The sequence below is a fragment of the Lactuca serriola genome, chromosome 8 (genome assembly GCF_051521515.1).
Source record: "Lactuca serriola cultivar US96UC23 chromosome 8, Lser_US96UC23_V15, whole genome shotgun sequence".
Lineage (NCBI taxonomy): Eukaryota > Viridiplantae > Streptophyta > Magnoliopsida > Asterales > Asteraceae > Lactuca > Lactuca serriola.
Window position 1 is genome coordinate 237737370 of NC_136415.1, and position 11334 is coordinate 237748703.

General features: G+C 32.8%; 1 long non-coding RNA gene across 2 annotated transcripts; it reads right to left on the reverse strand.

The window, feature by feature from the left end:
- Positions 1–6460: 6460 nt before the first annotated feature.
- LOC145068900 (uncharacterized) lies at positions 6461–8937 on the reverse strand. Of its 2 annotated transcripts, XR_013689173.1 has the most exons (5): positions 8564–8937; positions 8423–8491; positions 8242–8327; positions 7992–8139; positions 6461–6817 (listed from the first exon to the last, which is right to left on the reverse strand). It is a non-coding gene; the product is annotated as an uncharacterized LOC145068900 (long non-coding RNA). The 2 variants fall into 2 exon arrangements; XR_013689172.1 differs by having other exon boundaries at positions 6462–6817; positions 8423–8934.
- Between the last annotated feature and the right edge of the window lie 2397 nt (positions 8938–11334).

The window sequence follows — 11334 nt, forward strand, 5'->3', positions numbered from 1 at the left end:
TAAAATCAAAAATTTTCCTTTTATTTTAAAAACTTTGCAGAAAAACTTTCCTTACAATGCAAAAGCGCATGAAAACTTTGGTGTTATCTATTCCTAAGCAATATATCATAACTCCTAAGAAGTAGCTCAAGAATCCGATCTTCAAACTATGCGATAGAAATCCATCTACGCGATCAGATTCAACATATTCTTTCTTTAAGTTTCTTCACTTTTCTTTGATTCTTAAAAACATCAACATGTGACCCAGTCACATCATGTATCAAGAATCTTAGAATAGAAACTTAGCAGAGTTAGATAGTGGACTTTACCTGAAGTAGGGTCAAACTTATTCACTTTAACATCCTTAGGTAAAATTGGCAACTTCGCAACCAATGCCCTTTCCTTTTGGCAATAGAACCATATGGACCCTTTGGTAATGGTACACGGGACTATCACAGACTTAGCTTTTCTCTTTACCATTTGGTCAACCGAGTTGACTATGGCTGATCCATTTCCATTGGGAAGAGAATGCTTTTTCTGGATTTTTAGTGTCATCATTGTCAATGTTCATAAAGTTTTTGGAAGTTGATCTTAGCAAATTTGCTTTACTAGCCCACCAAATCATTGCTGATTCAGTAGCACCAAGCAACTAGATAAGATCATTAAGGGTCTTGTCATAGTCTGTTTCATAGGAGTCCCAACGAAACTCACTATGTGACTTAGAAAGTGATTGGACATCCAACTTTCTCAAGACTTTGACACCCAACTCTCCCGACTTGTCAATATGTGACTTCATCTCCAAGATGTGATCACACCTAGACCTTGCCTTGCCAATAGGGCTTGAGTGACCTTGAACTTGTGGGATACGGAGAATAATTGGAGGAGGTGGAGGAAGTGAAGTTCCAAGAGATTTGGGAGGATCATAAATGTCTGAACTAGACATCTTTTGGGAGATATTCAAGATAGTTGATCTAAAGTCCTTAATATAACACCCAATATGAAATATTAAGGCTAGGACCCTACAAACTATTTTATAACTTGGAAGAGGGATGCCGTAATCCAAGCTATAGAATATTTGAAGGTAGGCGAATGACGATTCACCAATTTCCACCATGAAAAACAAAATAATTTAATTAGGTTTTACTTAGATTTGAAACTCATAGATCTTTTGAGATTCATTGAACTTTTCAATGGCATGTTTCAGTCTCGAGTGTGCCCTTCAGGTTTTGTGACTGGGATGCCGAGGATCACAAACCAAGGTGTGAAGTAACCATGCAAATATACTTGGTACCCTTAATATTTACCCCTTAATCGATGTGCCGGTCTACCTTGTTATGTCCCGGTTAGTGTGCCGGTTAACCACACACGCTCCACTAATGAATTAAACAAAGTTCAAAGTGTCATTTCATGGATTAGCACCTTATTCACATTTTTCCTGAGTAACTAAGATTGGGAATTTATAAATGTTTAGTTACTTAGTATTTATCATTAATACTTTTAATGAAGGGAGAATTCTATTCCTTGTCCTACCCGTTCGGCTAACGACCCTCCACCAGTCAAGGAAGCGGTGGGTGAGAGTGGACACCCATTAAACTTCCGTTTTATAGGCAGTAACCTTATACCCCCTTATAGATCGGCTTCGTGAATGAGGCCTACTAACGGTAAGACTGACTTTACTCTTATACATACATACACACACACACACACATATATATATATATATATTATTAACTTATAATATTATAAAGTATAAGGTTTGAATTTTAACTTTTAAAATTCTAAGGGCTTAACTTGGAATTAAAGTATTCATGAAAGAAAACTTTTCAAATTCCAAAACTTGAGGGCAAGTTTTGAAACTATTCAAAACTAATTAATTCCATAACTTATGAGTATAAAGTAATTTTGGTTCAAAAACTCTTCAAGTTCCATAACTTGAGGACAAGTTATGGAAGACTTTAAACTATTAAAGAATGTAACTTTTTTTGTTTTGGAACTTATGGAACTAATTAAGGTTACACATTTTAATGATTTAATGAAGTGACTCTTGAACCTCTATAACTTGAGGACAAGTTATGGAGTCATAAAACCATTTAATAAGGACAAGACTCTTCATTTTGTAACCATTGCCAACTTTTATGAGTTTTAAGAAATTTTAATGTGACTTTTCATGTAACTTGAGGACAAGTTACACAAACACATTTTAGAATCACTTCTTAGATTAAAATGGATCAAAGACACTTAATCAATCAACATTTTCTATTAATCTAAGCAACTCATATGAACAAGATAATTGGAATCAAACTTTTTCATGTAATTAGCATAACACTTAAACTAATACAGAACATGAATCTATTGACAATTATCTTTGAAATTGGATTAGTATGAACATTACCACATCAAAAATAAGTTTATAAGTCCAAAAACAGCTTAGGGTAATGCTCCTAGTCCAATTCCAGCCAAAACAGTTGAATATATGCTGTCAGGGGGTCCAACTTGTCGAGTGCATGAACAAACTCGGTGAGTTGGATGCTTTTTTCCTTGTACTCGGCGAGTCTGTTGTGCAGACAGCCCCCAAATTCGATTTTTAAGCAGTTTAAGCAAGTATAACAAGAATACAAGCCTAAGCTATGATACCACTGTTGGGTTTTGAGCATTCTAACACTCCTAAGTGTACATGCAACCCTAAATACCTTGGATCTATGTTTTTTCTATTATACATGCAAATATGAACTTTCCAAGGTATTCATCCTAACTAGCATAATAACATTGATTCATATGAATATATCAAGTTAGAATTACATACCTCTTTGATGTAGAATGTCTTCATGAAGCTTGAGTGCTTAGTGCCCTAAGTGTGACACCTCAAATGGTTCACACAACACCAAATGCACTTGGAATAACTTGAGAGAATATACATACTTCATGAAAATTGGCTAGCCCTTTCACACATACTCTAGTGGCCGATTTTTCCCAAGAATATGATCTTTATATAGTGTCACAATTAGGGTAAAACCTAATTGCCATGGCTTTCCATTTCCTTGGATCCATGGGTTCAAATACACCATGGAGCATCCATGGATCATCCTATGGGTTTTAGCCCAACTTGACAATCCATGGAGCATTAGCCCACTATACAAGTATGGATGATTTACACAATCAACCCATATATTCAATTAGTCTTCTTTTGATCACTTAATTAATTCTAGATTAATTCTTGATCAATACTAATTAAATAATATTATTAATATATTAGAGCTTATAATATATTAACAAACCTTAAGTGTTATTTCTCTCATTTTAGTATATCCAAATGCATGATGCCATGCAACCCAAATGGACCATGTCGGGTCGGGTCAAGTCTTACCAATTATAGTTCTGGACTTAGACATTAATCCAACAGTCTCCCACTTGGATAAGTCTAAAACTATTATTGCAAGTATAACTTCAAGAACCGAATGTCAATCGTAGCTCTCAAAAGCTTCTGTCGAACTCTGACCTTGCCGATGATCTCTGACCTTTGTCAATGACTTGTCCATTAGATAAGGGATCATATATTCCTCCATTCTAGATATCATATGGACTGAGACTTGGATTATAAATCATTCTCTCTGTCCATTTGTTGTTTCCCGATTTCCGATTCATGATGACTGACTTATTGAACAAATCAAATCAGCCATGGCTTGGCCAAGCACTCACATGTATCATCATTAAATCATCGAGGGGCCCACGGATATCGCTTTTATCCCGAAGGTAAAAGGAATGGATAAACTTCGACTCATATGGCTTGTTCTACTACTTGTTGAATCATACACAAATGCACGTTTTATAACATCGAGTTACCAATGCTTTTTTTGTGCAATCAATGTACAACAAATTCATAGTAACAACTCATATCTCTAGGTTTGAAGAATATAAGATATTATCGTCTCATGATCACTCGTGATAAAATCCATGAAGTGATTCCAATGAGCGTGGGTTGAATCTAATACTCAGAACTTATGAGCACTCATGAGTGTTGTAGCATCACCGTGTCGAAGGTGAAGCTGCAGAGTATAGGTCTGTGTTTTGTGGAAATGGGAAGTATCAGGTCACAGATGGTGAAGGTGTGGACCAATGTGTAGTTGACATAACACAATGTACATGCTCATGTAACAAATGGGAGGTCACTGGCATACCATGCAAGCACACAATTGCAGCTATACGGGATACGAGGAGAAATAATAAGAATGTTGAGATACCTGAAACATGGGTTCACCCAACATACTGGTTGAAGACATGGAAAGAGATGTATGCCTTTAAAATTGAACCAATTAATGGGAGGATGATGTGGGCAAAAAGTACTTGTCCAACAAAGTTACTACCACCAAAACATCATGTGCCTATTGGTAGGCCAAAAAAGAAAAGAAGAAGATCTGCTACTGAAGATGATAGTGCTACAGGGACCAGAACATTTAGATGTTCAAAGTGTGGAAATGTTGGGCATAATGGAAGGAGCTACAAGGGGCAGACAGTGGGAGGATTACAGGCCAGTGGTAGTGATGTGGGACAGAATGCTGGTGGTAGTGATGTGGGAGAGAATACTGGTGTGCGACAAAACTCAGGTGCTGTGAACAAGGGGAAAAGTCTGATGGTTTAGTGTTTGTGTATTACTTTCTTGTCTTTTGAATGCTAATGCATTTGATGTACTTGAAACAATGTTATTTCATGTATTTTGGGTCTGTTATTTCAGTTTGAACTAATATTGTGCTACTTCTTTAACTATGATAGTTGTAATGGTTTGATGACTTAATGTTTGTAATGGTTTGAATGACTTAATGATTAATTAGGTTGTTAATGTATGGATGCATGTTTGTAATGGTTTGATGACTTAATGATATGACATAAATTGTTGTTTTGGTAAGAATACTTTGGTCTGAATACATGTTTGGCAGTTACCAACTTTGGTCTGAATACATGCAAACTGATACATCCAACTTTGGATTGAATACATGTTTGGCAATTACCAAAAAAACAGCCAATTTTCATTAACATTTAAACTGATACATCCAAAAAAACACCCAATTTTCCTTAACATCTAAACTGATACATCCAACTTTGGTCTAAGAACTTATCCTATACTTTGTACACTAGAATTGACACAAACAGAAACCAACTAATAGCTAAATACAACTCCAGTTTTAGATTTTATTGTTCAAGCTTCATCCTTATGTTCATACAAGCACATTTCTGATCCTCCACCACCCAACCAATGAACTTGCAACCACGAGCCTGCAAAATACCGTGTAGAAAAATTTAACAATGCTAAAATTTACAGAAAATAGGAGAAATTAGGAGATTAGGTTAGATTTATCAAGAAATCTAAATTAACCGGGTTAAAACAAGCATAGTAACGTTTTCCATGGTTGTTCTTGCTCCATGAGGTACGAATCATAGCTTCAGCTCCACAATTGCATCTAATTTCCATTATTGTTGGTTGGAGAAGGGAAATCGAAGAACGAAAGGGGGAAGAAGTAATTGGGAAGAAGGGCGACGAAGATAAATGAAAGCAGGGGAGGGGCAATGGCTCTAACAGGGACACGAGACATGAAATGACAAAAATAACCCTGCGTGCAGGCCACGTGGGGCACCCAAACGGAGAAATCTAACGTTTAACAACAATAGGGACTGGACAGGTAGTATTCAAATGCATGAGGGACAGTGCTAGTTAGTTTTCAAAAATAGGGACTGAACGTGCAATTTGGCACTTGTCCCAGGGACGATTCGTGTAATTTACTCTTTTAATTAACCCAATATTAGAATAGTTGTATTTGTTGGTTAGGAATATAGTGAACTGGGGGCGAGGGGAAGTGCGTTAGGCGCGTGTGCTCTTTTAGCATATTGCAACTATTTTTTTTAATTAACTCAGTATTAGAATAGTTGTATTTGTTGGTTAGGAATACAGTGAACTGGAGGCGACGGGAAGTGCGTGAGGCACATGTGCTCTTTCAGCATATTGCAACTATTTTTTTTTAATTAACTCAGTATTAGAATAGTTGTATTTGTTGGTGCATAAGTATACACGTCGGTCTGACTGTATCACTTACTAACTCTAGTATATAGTGTCGAATGAAATTTATTATAAGTTAGGGAAGAGTTCCGCTGTGCAGGATTGAATATGTCACAAGAATGGCCAATGGATGTAGATACTATTATCATATCTCTCTCATGGATTTTTTATGATATTTTTGTTTTTGTTGGCTTGTGCTTGTGAACGACTATATGCAAAGATTGTGAATATTTGTAAATTGTATTTTTAGCTCTTGAAAAAAAAGTAGATACATTGGAATTAAAACACAATTTATTTGGTAAACAATTTAATCGTAGAGTCTAGTCATTTGAATGATGCATTGAAGTCCTTAATTGAGATTCTTGCAATATTTTTGGTCCAAAAAATATAACCAGTTTCTTGGAAGACGGAAAAAACCTGAAACAGTTGATTTAGAGTTTTTGTGTCCCCAAATGCTACAATATTAAGTTAAAATCAAGCAAATCCGAAGTAATCCTACATTAAAAAAATTCCTCCAACGTACAATGAATCATATCCTATAACAATTGGAACCATATGCTTCATTTCTTATGCATAGTCCAATAGGCTTACAATGAAGAAACATAGTGCGGATTACCACACTTCAACCAATATTGATATTAAAAATTAAGAAATTAAAATAAAAAATGGTGAACATATTTGTGAAGTTCTTTATCACATTTTCTTTTTGTTATTTGCCATGATAATCCATTATTGGGTTCAATTCCAATCTGAGAAATCTACAAACCATAGTTTTTAACTAGCTCCATATACCTGCAACAACATATGCATATATCAAGAAAGTTAATTGCTATAATACATTATTTTTTAGCTTACATGATTGAAATGACAAAAGAAAAAAAGAACCTCAAAATGATCAAATTGACGAAAATGGGCAAATTGATCAAAATGGTGAAAATGAATACTTTGATCAAAATGGTGAAAATGATTATTTTAAGAGTTTCATATCAGATACTTTTTTTTGTTTTCTATTTAAATGGATCAAATTCCGGAAAAAACAAAAGAAAACTCCAATAAAATGACCAAATCAGATAGAAAGGTCAAAATGGTCATTTTGACTAACAAATTTTTAAAAAAAAATCAAACTTTATGTTTTAAAAGTTTCATTTCAATATTTTATTTTTCAACTTAAGTATGGCAAATTATGAAACATTTTTTTTCTTAAGATTGAGAAAGTTGACAAAAAAAGGTAAACTCATTCACTTAGTTACTAATATTAAGCTTAAAAAAAATGAGATGTTTGCAAAGAAAAAAAAATTTAACTTGAACCAAAGAAAAAAAAATAGAATTCAACGATAGCTGCAGTGGTTGTCAATTGACCCAATTCTTTTGAATATATTCATAAATACATGTAATGTTACTCTAGAACAATGTCACAACAACTTTTTACCCCAAATGTTTCATACCACAAACAAACGTTACAAGTTCAAAAAAGAAACAAATAGACATAATTGATGATACCATTTGTATCTTAACAAAGTATAAATAATGTGTTAACATAATACCATTTGACTACTTTTAGAAGTCTTAGAGAAAACAAACTCATGTCAAATATCTTTTCACACTTCCCAAATTAATAGGCTCTACATGAATGTTTGATTTCTGCAGTGTATTTATTTTTTAAGAACTTGGGGTTTTTGAGTCGTGTAATGCCATTTGAGCATTTCAACAAACACTTGGTGGTTGTGAATGTTTTTGTTTATGTTGAGATTTTAACCTTTTTGAGATTTCGCCAATTTATAAACCTCACAGAAGTTCATTTTCAGTTTCTAAATAGAAGAAAATCAAAATTGAACATGATTCTTGGTGCAGGGGAATCAACGACATAACGTTTGTATCAAAGGTAAAATTGGTAACATTCAAGCAATTAATAATGAAGTAATCAGACGATTTGATGATTGTTAAACACACACACACATTGATTTACCTGAGAAGAAGGGCGACAAAGAAGACCAATTTGGAGATTTCGCAAGCACACTTGGAAGGCTTGTCGAACTTCAACAACACCTTGCAATTCGATGATTACCACTCGTTAATCGATGCCATCTGGGCATCGTTGATACAAACGGAGTTCACTGCCACAATATTTGAGTAGTTAGAAGAAACTCTAAAGAAATCAAACATAAGATACAACTGTGAAAAAAGTAATAATAATAATAATAATAATAATAACGAACCTGCAATTTTAGAGTTTCCGCAAAAGACTTCAATGTTGCAAATTGCTTTTGATAATACTCTTTTTCACCCAAAACAAAAGTGTAAACTATGATATGTCAAAAATAACACAGAAAATACATAAATCAGAATTGATTTTCTTAAGAAAAAAAGTATTGGTTCAACAGGGGCCTAGAATCGGACCTTGTTTCCGGCCAATGGATGAGAGAATACTTCATTTAGTTGGTCGATTTTGAAGAGAATATGAAAAACCTGACACAAAAGACTGTAAGCACATCTTCCCTCAACCTATTTAGGTCGTCGAAAATCACAGGCAAGAATAACCTAAGGGCATGGGAATTTTTGCTTTGAAAATCTTATTGGTGAACGGTAGTGTGTAGAAGTATGAGAACGGATTAAACTAACCATGGACCATCAGAACAAAAGAAGGGAGATTAGCATCTTTTCGCAAAGAAATAGAGGCGGTGGGAATCTAGTTCAAACCCAGCGAGAGAAATAGAAAGAATGTTGAGAAGAGAAAGGTGGATTGATGCTTTTCTGGGTGAAGAAGATTTAAGAAGAAGATTAAAGTTGTGGATTTGAGGCGGTGGAATAAACCATCTTGAGATAATCAATAGGCGGTGAGTTGCACCAAGCAAAGAAAAAAATAAAAAATACAAAGCCCAGCAAAAAGGAAAAAAAATCAGCCAATCACAGCCAAGTACTGTTGCCTAAGAAGTTCAAAATTAGTATATTATATAATTACGATATGGAAAAACATACATAAAAATAAACATTAAAACATGAGAAAAAAAAAAACTGTAATTTATACTGACACAAACATAAAAACAAACATAAAAACAAGTAAATAAAATTTTCTTTTTCAAAGTTAACAAACAAAACTTTAAATAATAAAAAAACGTAATATATATATATATATATATATATATATATATATATATATATATATATATATATATATATATATATATATATATATATATATAGAGGTTCAAGTATTCTAACTAATTATTTTATAGATGTAGGAATCAATGTGAGCCAATCATTTCAAAATCTAAATAAGATAAATTTTTAATGTTATCTATTAATTAATTGTGGTAATTAAATAAATATTGAATTAATCCCTTTAATTTAGGCAAGATAGTTTAAGAATTAATTAAATAAGGAAATTTTTTAATGTTATCTATTAATTAATTTTATTAATCAAATCTATTTGCTCAATAATTCTATATTTAAGGATGTTATTTAGATTATTATTCTGTAACAATATATATTATTCTTTATTTGCATTACAATGTTTGAATATATAAGGATCATTTTATATTTTAACTGAAGGTTTAAGAATGTTGTTTTCCTACAAGAAGTTATTTCAATCAAAATATGTACTCTATCAGAATATATTCTGTCATTTTCATAGAATATCGTTCTAACAAAATTGTATTCTAAAAGAATAAAATTAAAAATTATGTTAGAATTAAAAATGAATTAATTAAAAAAAATCAGAAATCAAAATTAAAGGAATCAATATCACTTAAAATCCGAAATTTTCATTAGTTAAAAATGTGTTTCCTAATTTAAACATGTGTCTTCTAATTTAAAGATAGGTAAATCATTACTAAAAATAACTAAAACCATTGGTTTACATTCATCCCTACATCCACAAAATAATTAATTAGAATACAATAACCTAAGCTTATATATAGTTAGGTTATTGTGCTCTAACTATCTATTGTGTGCATGTATGATTGATAGTAGACCAATCATTTTAATTATTTTAAGAAATTAATTAATACATATTAAATGTTAAAGATACAATGAGTATTAATTACATCTTCAACATTTAATATGTATTAATTATTTTCTTTAAATAACTAAAATTATTTGTTAACAATCAATCTTACATGCACATAATAGATAGTAGAAATATTTGAACCTCTCTCTCTCTCTCTCTCTCTCTCTATATATATATATATATATATATATATATATATATATATATATATATATATATATATATATATTTCAGAACATTTTTTAGCTTAGGGGCTGTAAAATGCGCGTGTTCCTCTTTTAGGGGTATTTCTGAAACTTTTCTCTTATGAATGAGATTTCATTTGATTTTATTTTTGTCTTTCGACGTATCTATGGTCGACAATAGGGATGATATTTAGAACCGGAAAACCGGACTGGAACCGTTAGAACCGAAATATGTAAAACTGGTCTGGGTCCTGGGTTTAAAGAATGGCTCTATCCGGGTAATCCAGGTTTTGGGTCCTTCGGGTCCGGGTAAACCGGGTTTAAGAACCGGAACCGTGTTAGGAACCGGAACCAGTTTTAAGGGTCGGAACTGGTTTCTATGAAAAGTTTAAAACATGCATAACTCATTCGTTTGAAGTCAGATTGGCATGAGGTTTCTTCCAGAGTGTAGTTTACAGTTTGTACATGATTTTAGACTATAATTTTGTCATTTTTGGGTTTATATTCATTAACTTATAATCTCTCAAAGTCGGGATATCAAAGTTGGAAATTTAATGTTTTTTAGCTTTCTTTGTATTCTGTGATAGTTTTAAAACATGCATATCTAATTCGTTTGAAGTCGGAATAGCATGCGTTTTTTTTCCAAAGTGTAGTACAGAGTTTGTACATGATTTTAGACTATAATTTTGTAATTTTTGGTTTCATATTCTATGATTTATGCCTCCCAAAGTCGGGATATCTAAGCTACGATTTTTTTTTCAGCTTTATTTTTGTATTCTGTGAAATTCTAAAACATACTTATCTAATTCGTTTGAAGTCGAATTATCATGAGATTTTTTGCAACATGTAGTTTAGAGTTTTTACATGATTTTAGACTATAATTTTGTCATTTTTGGTTTAATATTCAATGACTTACAGTCCCCCGAAGTTGGAATATCAAAGTTGAAAATTTTCAAAGTTCAACTACTAAGTAATTACCAAAAAATTCTGGTTTTTCCAGGTTTCCCGGTTCTAGACCCACTTTACTCGGTTCCATCTGACCCATTTTGATATTTCTGGATTTTCTGGTTCTAGACCCACTTTACCCGGTACCGAACTGGAACCGGTTCCTATATACC